Source organism: Ptychodera flava, chromosome 5 (assembly GCF_041260155.1).
Source record: "Ptychodera flava strain L36383 chromosome 5, AS_Pfla_20210202, whole genome shotgun sequence".
Classification (NCBI taxonomy): Eukaryota; Metazoa; Hemichordata; class Enteropneusta; family Ptychoderidae; genus Ptychodera; species Ptychodera flava.
This window is the reverse complement of record NC_091932.1, coordinates 4,985,211-4,997,162: the sequence shown is the minus strand read 5'-3', so window position 1 is coordinate 4,997,162 and position 11,952 is coordinate 4,985,211.

Here is an 11,952-nt window from a genome sequence, read left to right as displayed (position 1 = left end):
CCAGAAGTAATAATTGAGAAAGTTGTCCAAAAATACGGGGATAGAAAGTCAGGAAATCTTTACCCTACACACACAGACACTAATCAGTTGCTACTTAATTGCTTTATGTCAACAATTACAGCGGAAGCCTACTGTGAAACAACACTATCATCTGTCTGTTGTTTGCCGTAACTCAACTAAAGTTGCTGATCCTGTAGTAAATTTTGAAACAACTTTACAAACCAATTACACAAGTGTGATAACATTTAGATCAATTTTACTGTCCATTCTTATCTGCAAGTAAATGTAACATTCAGTTCTTCACAAAGTTAATAGCAGTCAAGCTAAAACCTGTGAATTTGAGTGAAATTATGTTAATGATCTACAATTTCTACGGACTGCACTGCGCTGCAGGGGTTGAAATTTCTTTCTGTGCGCTTAGCGGACGCGCTGAACGCATTCCCAGTCTGCTCGCGATCGTTCAGTGCTAAGGGCGATGGGCATTCCAAAAAGGCTTTAATTTTGACTTTTTTCTTGTAACATTGGCCTAAAAAGGTGAATAATAAGGTTATTTACAAAATACCGGGATTTATGTCTTCTTACATCGTACGCTTCGCTCTAATTCGGTGGTGGCAAATTATCTCGAAGGGGTGATTTTAAACGTGACTGTCTAGATGTTTTAAAACTTGATAATGAAAGCTAAACTCCTTATCGAAACACTGAAATGAATTTCTTCGGGTAAAACGCTCGGCCTTGCTGAAAGACTGTTAAAAAGCCTAATATCAAGATATGTTATCGCATTTCATTTATTCTAAAATCCAAACAAACCCCGATTTTTACTTTTTATACATATGCTGTTATAGTCACTTTTCAGAACAATATTTTATTAGTGCATACTTGTTAGAGTGTCGATTTACTACGCGGCAGGGAACGATCAATAAGGTGGCGACCGTGAACATTTTGAATGATGAAAGACAATTGGGGTATAGATGAACAATTTTTTCACGGAAACCACGAATTTTCACTCTTTGCGTGGATGCTGTTAAAAGTGACGCAAACGAATGCATATTGAAATACCTTAAGTAAACATATGAATTAAGCTGCTTACTTCGTACTTCCGGTCCGTTTGTTACTCATCGTGCCATTGGATAATACTTTGCGATAGTTCAATTTAAAATAGCCAAACAACAGTAGCATGTGATTCTTACAGTTATATTTGCTCTCATGCCAGACTGTTGTAGACTTCATCCAAAAGTAAAGTGATCAGCAATTATCTAGTGTGACCACTAAGCTTCGTTTCTTGGGTTATCAAAGAATTTCGGAATGAATAGATCTAGGCACACAGTCCATTTTTGAATTTTGAACGTCTGTTACTGAATTGGTTTTAGTGTTTGTGGCTTGTAGGAAAAAACAATGATCACCTTTATAAAGAACGCAGACCACTTAATAACATGGTCGAGGCAAATAGTACACAACTGCACTTTCTGTGACGAGGAGGGAAAGAGTGCGATGACTTTGAGGGACAAAGCAATTGTTTATACTGCAATCTTACGATTATTTGCAGTCGATCAAAACTTAAATAATTAATCACCCATCAAAAGACGATCTACCGACCAACAATACACGTTTTAGGCCTTTTATTCATCATCCATTTTTATTATGAAAATCTGTTAATGACATTCACTCTGTTCGAGTTCTAGAAAAGCTGAAGAACAGCAAAATCTTAAATTGCTATTTAAAAAGTATCCGTGGTTATATGTATGAACTTTGAATAATAACAAGACGAACACATCAACTCAGACGATGCTAGTAGTTTGCGAATGATCATCCGTGACGGAAATATTGATGCAAATATAAAGGCGTACATGTATCTCCCTCGCTCAGTAACGCTTTTAAAAACAGGACATTCACTAAGAACTGGACAGAAATTAGAGTGGACCGATGTTTTTCAATACGACGCTGCACGAAAAATAGTGACCCTTCAAAAGTTTATGCAAGTAATTTGATTAAAAGGAGATTACATTTCAAAATAAATAATTCTGCCTATTACTTGAAGTACAAATGGCTATTGAACACCAAAGCGGACAATATAGCTGTAATGTTTACCTTCGTTTACAGTTTGACTTGTTCGACTCTTGTTGTTTGTCAATAAACTACGTAAATATTAAACGTTAATATTTAACAACATACATATAAATGCCAACATATAGCAATTCTTAGTCGTACAATGGTTGACAGTTTACACCTAGACTAGTGAATTAATATTTTGGGTGCATTTCAATGTCATATTTGTTCTTCGCATCTGCTCTTTCACACACCATATTGTCAAACATTTATAAGTGCACAGCTTTAGTTTGTATTGTATTGTATTGGAAAACAATAATCATGTTTTTCTCATACACAACAATGTATAGACAATCAAAATGTCGGTAAAATTCCAAAATCATATTACTTGAGCATATATGCACTTATAACCACCCTATGCTAATCAAGTACATTTATATCAATTATCAAATGTCTACAAATGCCAATATGTACTGGTAAAAAAATTCATAGTTATGTAACAGACTACCATGTAAACTGAATCATCATTTTTGATATAATCCAAAAATCAAATTTCTCGTAAACACATGCACTTTTTGCCTTCCACTTCAAGCAAAGTATATCTAGGCCTACATACACTATCAAAATATATAAATACATATAGCTTGTTTCTAGGGGGAATGTTAAATAGTTTGCCCAATAGACTCCAATATATTATGATATATTTTTAATGAAGCACTATATTGGCCGAATCTTGCCTTCTTTAAATAGTTGTGCAAAAATGGTGACCCTCCCAAAAGGCATGTGTGAAATGTCACGAACCTTCAAACTGCTCGCTCGAAAAAATGGTGACCCATCTCTAAAAACATAGGCCCTATCCTCCCCCCACCCCTGTAATTTCTGTCCGGTCCCTAAAATAGTGTGAGCGGTCATGGTCATATATGTACATATACATCATGATGGTGATGATGACTTTGGGTTGTTTAACGCTTGAGCCACTGCTTGCATATTGCTTCGCAATCTCATAGTGATGATGTGATTCCGTTGGGATACTTTTTGCTGCACGCTCTTAAAGGGATAGTCCATCCAAATATCAACCTCCCTTTAAAAGTTGAAGAGGATTATTTTTGTAGCACTTATGATGAAAAGATGAAAAATGTGCAGTTCATTCTCCTAGAAATTAATGTTTTATCAACTGATGTGTATGACGCCATTTTAGCGATATGGAAGCGCCACCTATCGGAATTCCTCAGAGAGGCTTGACATTTGATGACGTAAAGTTTTCGTGTTTGGTTGAGGAAGTTAGGGGGTATCGCCAGGGCGTCTGATCTACCATACATTTGTATTGAGCTGCTGCCCCATGGATACACTTTGCCTTCAACCTTCTAACTTTGAACCGGAATTCAGCGTTACCGAACTCTAGGATTTTGAACTTGGTGTTTCCCACGAATACACGGACACATCGATAAATTCAGAAGTAAAAGAAGGGCATGTGGCTCCACCAGTTACCGAAGGAAGCTGTACAAGCATGGCTTAGTCCGTGGGCTGGAGGGGCCCACCGTGCACCCCCCCCCCCACATCCCTACTTCTTGGGTATTTTTTTGTTCTTTAGGACCTGCTGAACAAGAAAAAAGATGTTAACATTGGATATTTTGGGATGCACTACCTATCTGGGCTGATTTTTGATTTGCATGTACCGCAAAAAAATGGCGAAAAATGGGTAGGGGTAGGGGGTACTATATCCTCCCCTACATTGAGTAAACTAGCATGAAATAGCACAAACCATACATTTTTGGAAAGCTGAGATTCTGCTCTTTATGAGAAATACCAACTTTAGCAAAATTAATTTGTGTACATAGAATAGGACGACTTTAAAATGAATTTTTTTGACAATTTTGAAATTTTTTACCCAAAATACCATGTAACAATTGTGATTTACTTGTCATTAAGCAAAATTTTGACAGCTTTTTGTGTTTGAATTATTTATTCCCATATATTAAACAAGAAAAAAAGTGTTAACATTAGATATTTAACTATACACTACTTCTCTTGAGTCAATTTTGAATTGCGTGTATCTGTATGGGGTGTGCAAAAGCTAGGGGTAGGGGTACAACATTCTTTCCTTGATGAAGTAAACTGGCTTGAAATGCCATATACCTTATAGATTTAGAAAGCTTAGATACTGGTCTTTCTAAAATGCAGAAAGTTTTAGTGAAAAAATATGACGTCATAGAATTGGATAACTTTAAATCGATTTTTTCTGGTAATTCAGTATTTTTAACCGGAAGAAAATACGATAACTATTGTTTCCTCCTTATGAAGCAAATCAAACGCATTTATGGATGTTATTTACTAATTGCAATGTGCTGAAGAAGAAAATAAATGTCAAAATTGGGTATTTATCATGCATTATTGTCTCTAGTCACTAAAATAGCAAGTTTTGCTACATTGGTATATCGTGAATGGGCATTTTATTGTTATGCAATGAACTAATGCACAGCCTTAAAAAGAAGACTCGAAAACGCGCACACATAGTCATATTGTCATTTTCTCCTTCAAGTAAATAGATTATTGACGACTGTCTATTGTTATATTTTAATTTTTAAAATTTTTCTATAAAATAATTTTGTTTAAGGCGTATTTGGAAAATTGTCTATGCCTCCTTGTCTTACTTTATATACAGCAAGCATTACTAACAATCTATTAGGCCGAGGCTAGAGGGGCGTCTACGTGCACCTCCCCCTCACCCCACAGGATAACAAACCTGTAATTTTCAGAAGCCTTGGGATCCCTAGAATAAGAAATGGGATTTTAACAGACAAAATATAGGGACTCCATAGCTGTTACGGTCATGTTTTGAAGGGTACCACAAAATCACAATTTTGTGACCCACGTGGATTTTTGTCAAACCTGTCTTCTTGTACGTGATCTGCTTAGCTTACTGTTTAACATGACCTAGGTTATGGGGTATCTATCATTAGAAAGGTGATTTATTCTTCTTGAAAATGGTATATAGCAATATGCAATATCTTCTATAGTTTTCATGAAATAGGGCCATAATTTACCCCATACCCCAAAGTTTTATGTCACAAATTACTATCAAAACTTATCTAAATTCCACCAATTATTTACCTATACATAATACAAAAGGCAATACTGTGTATTAACTTTGTGTTATTTGCTATAGGTACATGTTAGAAACTTGGAATAAACTTTTAACAGAAAAAATATTGGGATCCTGTAGCTGTAACAGTCATATTTTGAAGGGTACCGAAAAATCACAGTATAACTGACTCGCATTAGGTTTTGTTAAACCTGTCTTCTTGTAAGTCTTCTGCTGAGCTTATTTTGAACATAACGAGGCCAATGGGGTACCATTAGAAAGTTAATTTACTCTTCTTTAAAATGATATGTTGCAATATGCAATATCTTCTATAGTTTTCATGAAATAAGATCAAAACTTACCCCATACTCCAACGTTTCATGTCGCAAATTACCATCAAAACTAATCTCAAATTCTAACAATTATTTTCCTAGACACATTACAAAAGGCAATTCTTAGTATGAAATATATTTTATTTGGTACAGGGACATGTCAAAAATATGAGTTAGACTTTAAAGAGACAAAATATTGGTATTGAATGACTGTTACTGGCATGTTTTGAAGGGTACCGTGAAGTCAGAGTATTACCGACTCACATATGTTTTTGTTAAATGTGTCGTCTTGTAAGTTTTCTGCTGAGCTTACTTTTTACCATAGTCTAGATTATGGGCCGCCATTACAAAGACAATTTATTTGGCTTTAAAATGACATATTGTAATATGCAATATCTTCTATAGTTTTTATGAAATAGGACCAAACCTTACCCCATACCCCAAAGTTTTATGTCACAAATTACTGTCAAAACTAATCTTAAATTCTACCAATTATTTACCTAGACATTATACAAAGGGCAATGATTTGTATCAAATTTGTTTTACTTGATACAGGTAAATGTTAGTAACTTGAAATAAACTTTTAACAGAAAAATATCCAGATGCTCTAGCTGTAACAGTCATATTTTGAATGGTACTGCAAAATCACAGTACTGCCAACTCGCATACATTTTTGTTAAACCTGTCTTCTTGTAAGTCTTCCACTAAGCTTACTTTATAACATAATGTAGCAAGTTGGGCATCATTAGAAAGGTAATTTACTCTCCTTATAAATAATATATTGCAATATGCAATATTTTTTATAGTTTTCATGAAATAGGACCACAACTATTCCAAATTACCGTCAAAACTAATCTCAAATTCTGACAACTATTGACCGGGACATAATATAAAGGGCAATGATTTGTATTAAATTTAGTATATTTGCTTTAGGTTCATGTTAGAAACTTGAAACGAACTTTTAACAGAAAAAATATTGTGATGCTGTAGCTGTAACAGTCATATTTTGAAGGGTACCACAAATTCACAGTATTGCAAACTAGTATACGTTTGGTTAAACCTGTCTTATTATAAGTCATCTGCTGAGTCTATTTTTTAACATAACCCGGCTATTGAGGTATCGTTAGAACGGTAATTTTTTCTTCTTTGATATGACATATTGTAATATATAATATCTTCTTAAGTATTCAGGAAATAAGACCAAAACTTACCCAACACCCCTAAGTTTATATTGCAAATTATTATCACTACTAATCTCAAATTCTACCAAACTTTTACCTAGACATACTACAAAAGGCAATGATTTGTATGAAATCTGTTTTATTTGCTACAGAGACATGTTACAAATATTAGATAGACTTTTAACAGACAAAATATTGGGAATGAATGGTTGTTGCTGTCATGTTTTGAAGGGTACTGTAAAGTCTCAGTCTTGCCCACTCGTATGTGTTTTTGTTAAATGTGTCATCTTGTAAGTCATCTGCTGAGCTTACTTTTTACTCTAACCTATCTTATAGGCTATCATTGGAAACAAAATTTATTTTGCCTTAAAGTGACATATTGTAATATGAAATATCTTTAATAGTTTTCATGAAATAGGACCAGACTTACCCCATATCCCAAATTCGCAAACTGCAAAGTTTTCGAACAGATGTAGTTTGCACATAAAACTAAGGGCTGAGTAAGTTTTTTGCCATTTCATTACAACTTCAGATGATAATGCAATTTATCATATGCTAAAACAAAGAGTGATAAAAGCTTTGTAATGATACCCTATAATCTGCGTTACGGATAAAATAAAGGTTGGCAGATAAATTTCATGGAAACTTGTTTAATAAAATTTCACGGGTTTCAGCAACATATATCCTGCTATCCTTCAAACTATGATGCTAACAGCTATTAAATCACAATAATTATCCTGTTAATGGTATCTTTCATAGTTGGAAAAGTCTCTGTAACAAATAAAATAGGTTTCATACAAAGTTTGTCTTTTTTATAGAATTTATCGAAATTAAATGCTAGTTTTGACAGTAATATACAACATAAAACTTTGGGGTATGGGATAAGGTTTGCTCCTATTTCATGAAAACTATAGAAGATATAGCATATTACAATATATCATTTTAAAGCCAAATAAATTGTCTTTCCAATGGCAGCCCATAATCTAGGCTATGGTAAAAAGTAAGCTCAGCAGAAAACTTACAAGACGACACATTTAACAAAAACATATGCGAGTCGGTAATACTCTGACTTCACGGTACCCTTCAAAACATGCCAGTAACAGTCATTCAATACCAATATTTTGTCTCTTTAAAGTCTAACTCATATTTTTGACATGTCCCTGTACCAAATAAAATATATTTTATACTAAGAATTGCCTTTTGTAATGTGTCTAGGGAAATAATTGGTAGAATTTGAGATTAGTTTTGATGGTAATTTGCGACATGAAACGTTGGATTATGGGGTAAGTTTTGATCTTATTTCATGAAAACTATAGAAGATATTGCATATTGCAACATATCATTTTAAAGAAGAGTAAATTAACTTTCTAATGGTACCCCATTGGCCTCGTTATGTTCAAAATAAGCTCAGCAGAAGACTTACGAGAAGACAGGTTTAACAAAAACGAATGCGAGTCAGTGATACTGTGATTTTTCGGTACCCTTCAAAATATGACTGTTACAGCTACAGGATCCCAATATTTTTTCTGTTAAAAGTTTATTCCAAGTTTCTAACATGTACCTGTAGCAAATAACACAAAGTTAATACACAGTATTGCCTTTTGTATTATGTATAGGTAAATAATTGGTGGAATTTAGATAAGTTTTGATAGTAATTTGTGACATAAAACTTTGGGGTATGGGGTAAATTATGGCCCTATTTCATGAAAACTATAGAAGATATTGCATATTGCTATATACCATTTTCAAGAAGAATAAATCACCTTTCTAATGATAGATACCCCATAACCTAGGTCATGTTAAACAGTAAGCTCAGCAGATCATGTACAAGAAGACAGGTTTGACAAAAATCCACGTGGGTCACAAAATTGTGATTTTGTGGTACCCTTCAAAACATGACCGTAACAGCTATGGAGTCCCTATATTTTGTCTGTTAAAATCCCATTTCTTATTCTAGGGATCCCAAGGCTTCTGAAAATTACAGGTTTGTTATCCTGTGGGGTGAGGGGGGAGGTGCACGTAGACGCCCCTCTAGCCTCGGCCTAATAGATTGTTAGTAATGCTTGCTGTATATAAAGTAAGACAAGGAGGCATAGACAATTTTCCAAATACGCCTTAAACAAAATATTTTATAGAAAAATTTTAAAAATTAAAATATAACAATAGACAGTCGTCAATAATCTATTTACTTGAAGGAGAAAATGACAATATGACTATGTGTGCGCGTTTTCGAGTCTTCTTTTTAAGGCTGTGCATTAGGTCATTGCATAACAATAAAATGCCCATTCACGATATACCAATGTAGCAAAACTTGCTATTTTAGTGACTAGAGACAATAATGCATGGTAAATACCCAATTTTGACATTTATTTTCTTCTTCAGCACATTGCAATTAGTAAATAACATCCATAAATGCGTTTGATTTGCTTCATAAGGAGGAAACAATAGTTATCGTATTTTCTTCCGGTTAAAAATACTGAATTACCAGAAAAAATCGATTTAAAGTTATCCAATTCTATGACGTCATATTTTTTCACTAAAACTTTCTGCATTTTAGAAAGACCAGTATCTAAGCTTTCTAAATCTATAAGGTATATGGCATTTCAAGCCAGTTTACTTCATCAAGGAAAGAATGTTGTACCCCTACCCCTAGCTTTTGCACACCCCATACAGATACACGCAATTCAAAATTGACTCAAGAGAAGTAGTGTATAGTTAAATATCTAATGTTAACACTTTTTTTCTTGTTTAATATGTGGGAATAAATAATTCAAACACAAAAAGCTGTCAAAATTTTGCTTAATGACAAGTAAATCACAATTGTTACATGGTATTTTGGGTAAAAAATTTCAAAATTGTCAAAAAAATTCATTTTAAAGTCGTCCTATTCTATGTACACAAATTAATTTTGCTAAAGTTGGTATTTCTCATAAAGAGCAGAATCTCAGCTTTCCAAAAATGTATGGTTTGTGCTATTTCATGCTAGTTTACTCAATGTAGGGGAGGATATAGTACCCCCTACCCCTACCCATTTTTCGCCATTTTTTGCGGTACATGCAAATCAAAAACCAGCCCAGATAGGTAGTGCATCCCAAAATATCCAATGTTAACATCTTTTTTCTTGTTCAGCAGGTCCTAAAGAACAAAAAAATACCCAAGAAGTAGGGATGTGGGGGGGGGTGCACGGTGGGCCCCTCCAGCCCACGGACTAGCTCTTTTGGTTACTTCAATATAAGTTACAACGTTACGGGAGGCCATGTTTGGAGCTGAACCACGGTCCCCAACCGTGGCTGAACAGATCTTCAATATCGCCTAGTGACAAAACGAACTCACCTTAGCCAAAATGATTGTATATTTGGGCAAAACATTTTGATCAGCATTGCAAGCTAGCTGTTATCACTTGAAAAACAACGATGTTGGATTTGAAACGCCCGAAGAAAACTGTATGACGACATTGCTCCGCCTATTTAGCCATTACAACGCTGGTTTTAATATACGGTTAACTCTTTTTATGAAAAAGAATGATTATCTAAAATTGCCAATTTAAAGTGCTAGTTTTTCAGTTACATATAGAAAAAGAATGAACGAATGACGAGATAATTCCAAGCACCGTTCCCCATTGGAGAGGGAGGAGAGACAGAGCAGACGACCGGAAACGACTCATCTTTCCGACTCTAAATGGAGTGTCCCTCATCTAACAAACAATAGTTATACATACACACTTTCATGTTCTCCGGGGCAATGAAATTTCAATTTATCCTTTCAAATTACAGTCATAAACACACTGAAATTTTCCCATTCTCACAACTCACATTGAACAGTCTGATTACTTCAAACTTAAGCTTAAGGAGGTACGCTACCATTCCAAAAAATGTTGGGACATTCTTGAAGTTGACTTTTCTGAAATAGTCTTTATATGTACATTGCAAAGATATGAAAAAAATATGGGGTACCCATGCAAAATTTTTGAAAAAACATATGCCAAAATTGACAGAAAACCACTAGATCTCCGATTTTGCGAAATTTGCACTGACCAGCAGAATCTTTATTTTATCGCAAACGATTAACAGATCCCAGTGTGCATATCACATTTTTGCATCGCCAGGACAACTGAATTAGGACAATCAACTAAAATATGTGATGTCTTGTCTTAAAAATTAAATATTAGACCCTAAATTTATCATTTAACTGTAAAATTAGTCTTTTTTAAAAATATAAACTTCATATAAATGCACAAAATAATTTTCAAAATGTTAAAAAGTACAGCAATATCTCTCAAACAGACAGTGTTCTTGGATTTAGAAGCAAAAAAAATGGGGTCACCATGCAAATTTTCTTACTAAACAGCAAAAAGTGACGAAAAAGGGTGAATTTTGTTAGACCTGAGATTTGACTCTCTAGCTTACTGATATTATGTCAGGGCTACAATCGTTAATTATTCTCTACTGATCTTTCAAAATAAAAATAACTGTCGATTTTTCAGTACAAAAACATAATTTCGGTTCTTTTGATTCATAAAAACTTCTAAAAGAAATATTATAAGGTCACTAGCAGATAGACACTAGCATGATTTTTTGCCATTTTGTCCTGTTATTCACGCTCACCAGGTTAGGTAGTCTAAAAGGAACATGTACATTTTCTGGACAAAAGAGGGCGCCCTCTTATATTGAATGGTAGCGTACTACCTTAAGTTACCAGTAATTAGAAACCACCACGGAGGTAGGAAGAGATCGCGAATCCGAGTAGCCGTTTTCTGCTGTCAACCTGGTGCAGTCTTTGAAAAAATAATTAAGAATTGTCAAAATCTGAAAGCCACGACCTCACGACCAGTTATTAGGAAGATTTTTCGGAAAAATTCAACACTTTACAGCAACGTCCGGGCGACTGGTCGTGGAGAGTAACCGAAAAACTCACAAGCGTGAAAGTCGACCCCGACTTTACCACCAGTCGTGGACAAAACAGTCAGAAAAAATTCAACACTTTACATTCATGAACTGGCGACCGGTCATGAAAAAACAAAAAGAAAAAAAACTAAAACAACTGAAAGCCTTGACCTGGCGACTCCTCCCGGAGAAAAATTACTGACAAACGACTTAATCTGAAAATCACGACCTCACAACCGGTCTTGTGGAGAAAAATTGTAAAAAAAATCAACGGCACTTTAATGACACAACCTGGCGACAGATCGTGGAGAGAAAATAAAAAAACAGTCATTAACTTGAAAGCCACTTCTTCACGGTCGTTGAGAAAAATTACTGAAAAAAGTCTAAAACGTGAAAGCCACGACCTCGCGGCCGGTCTCGGAGAAAAATGT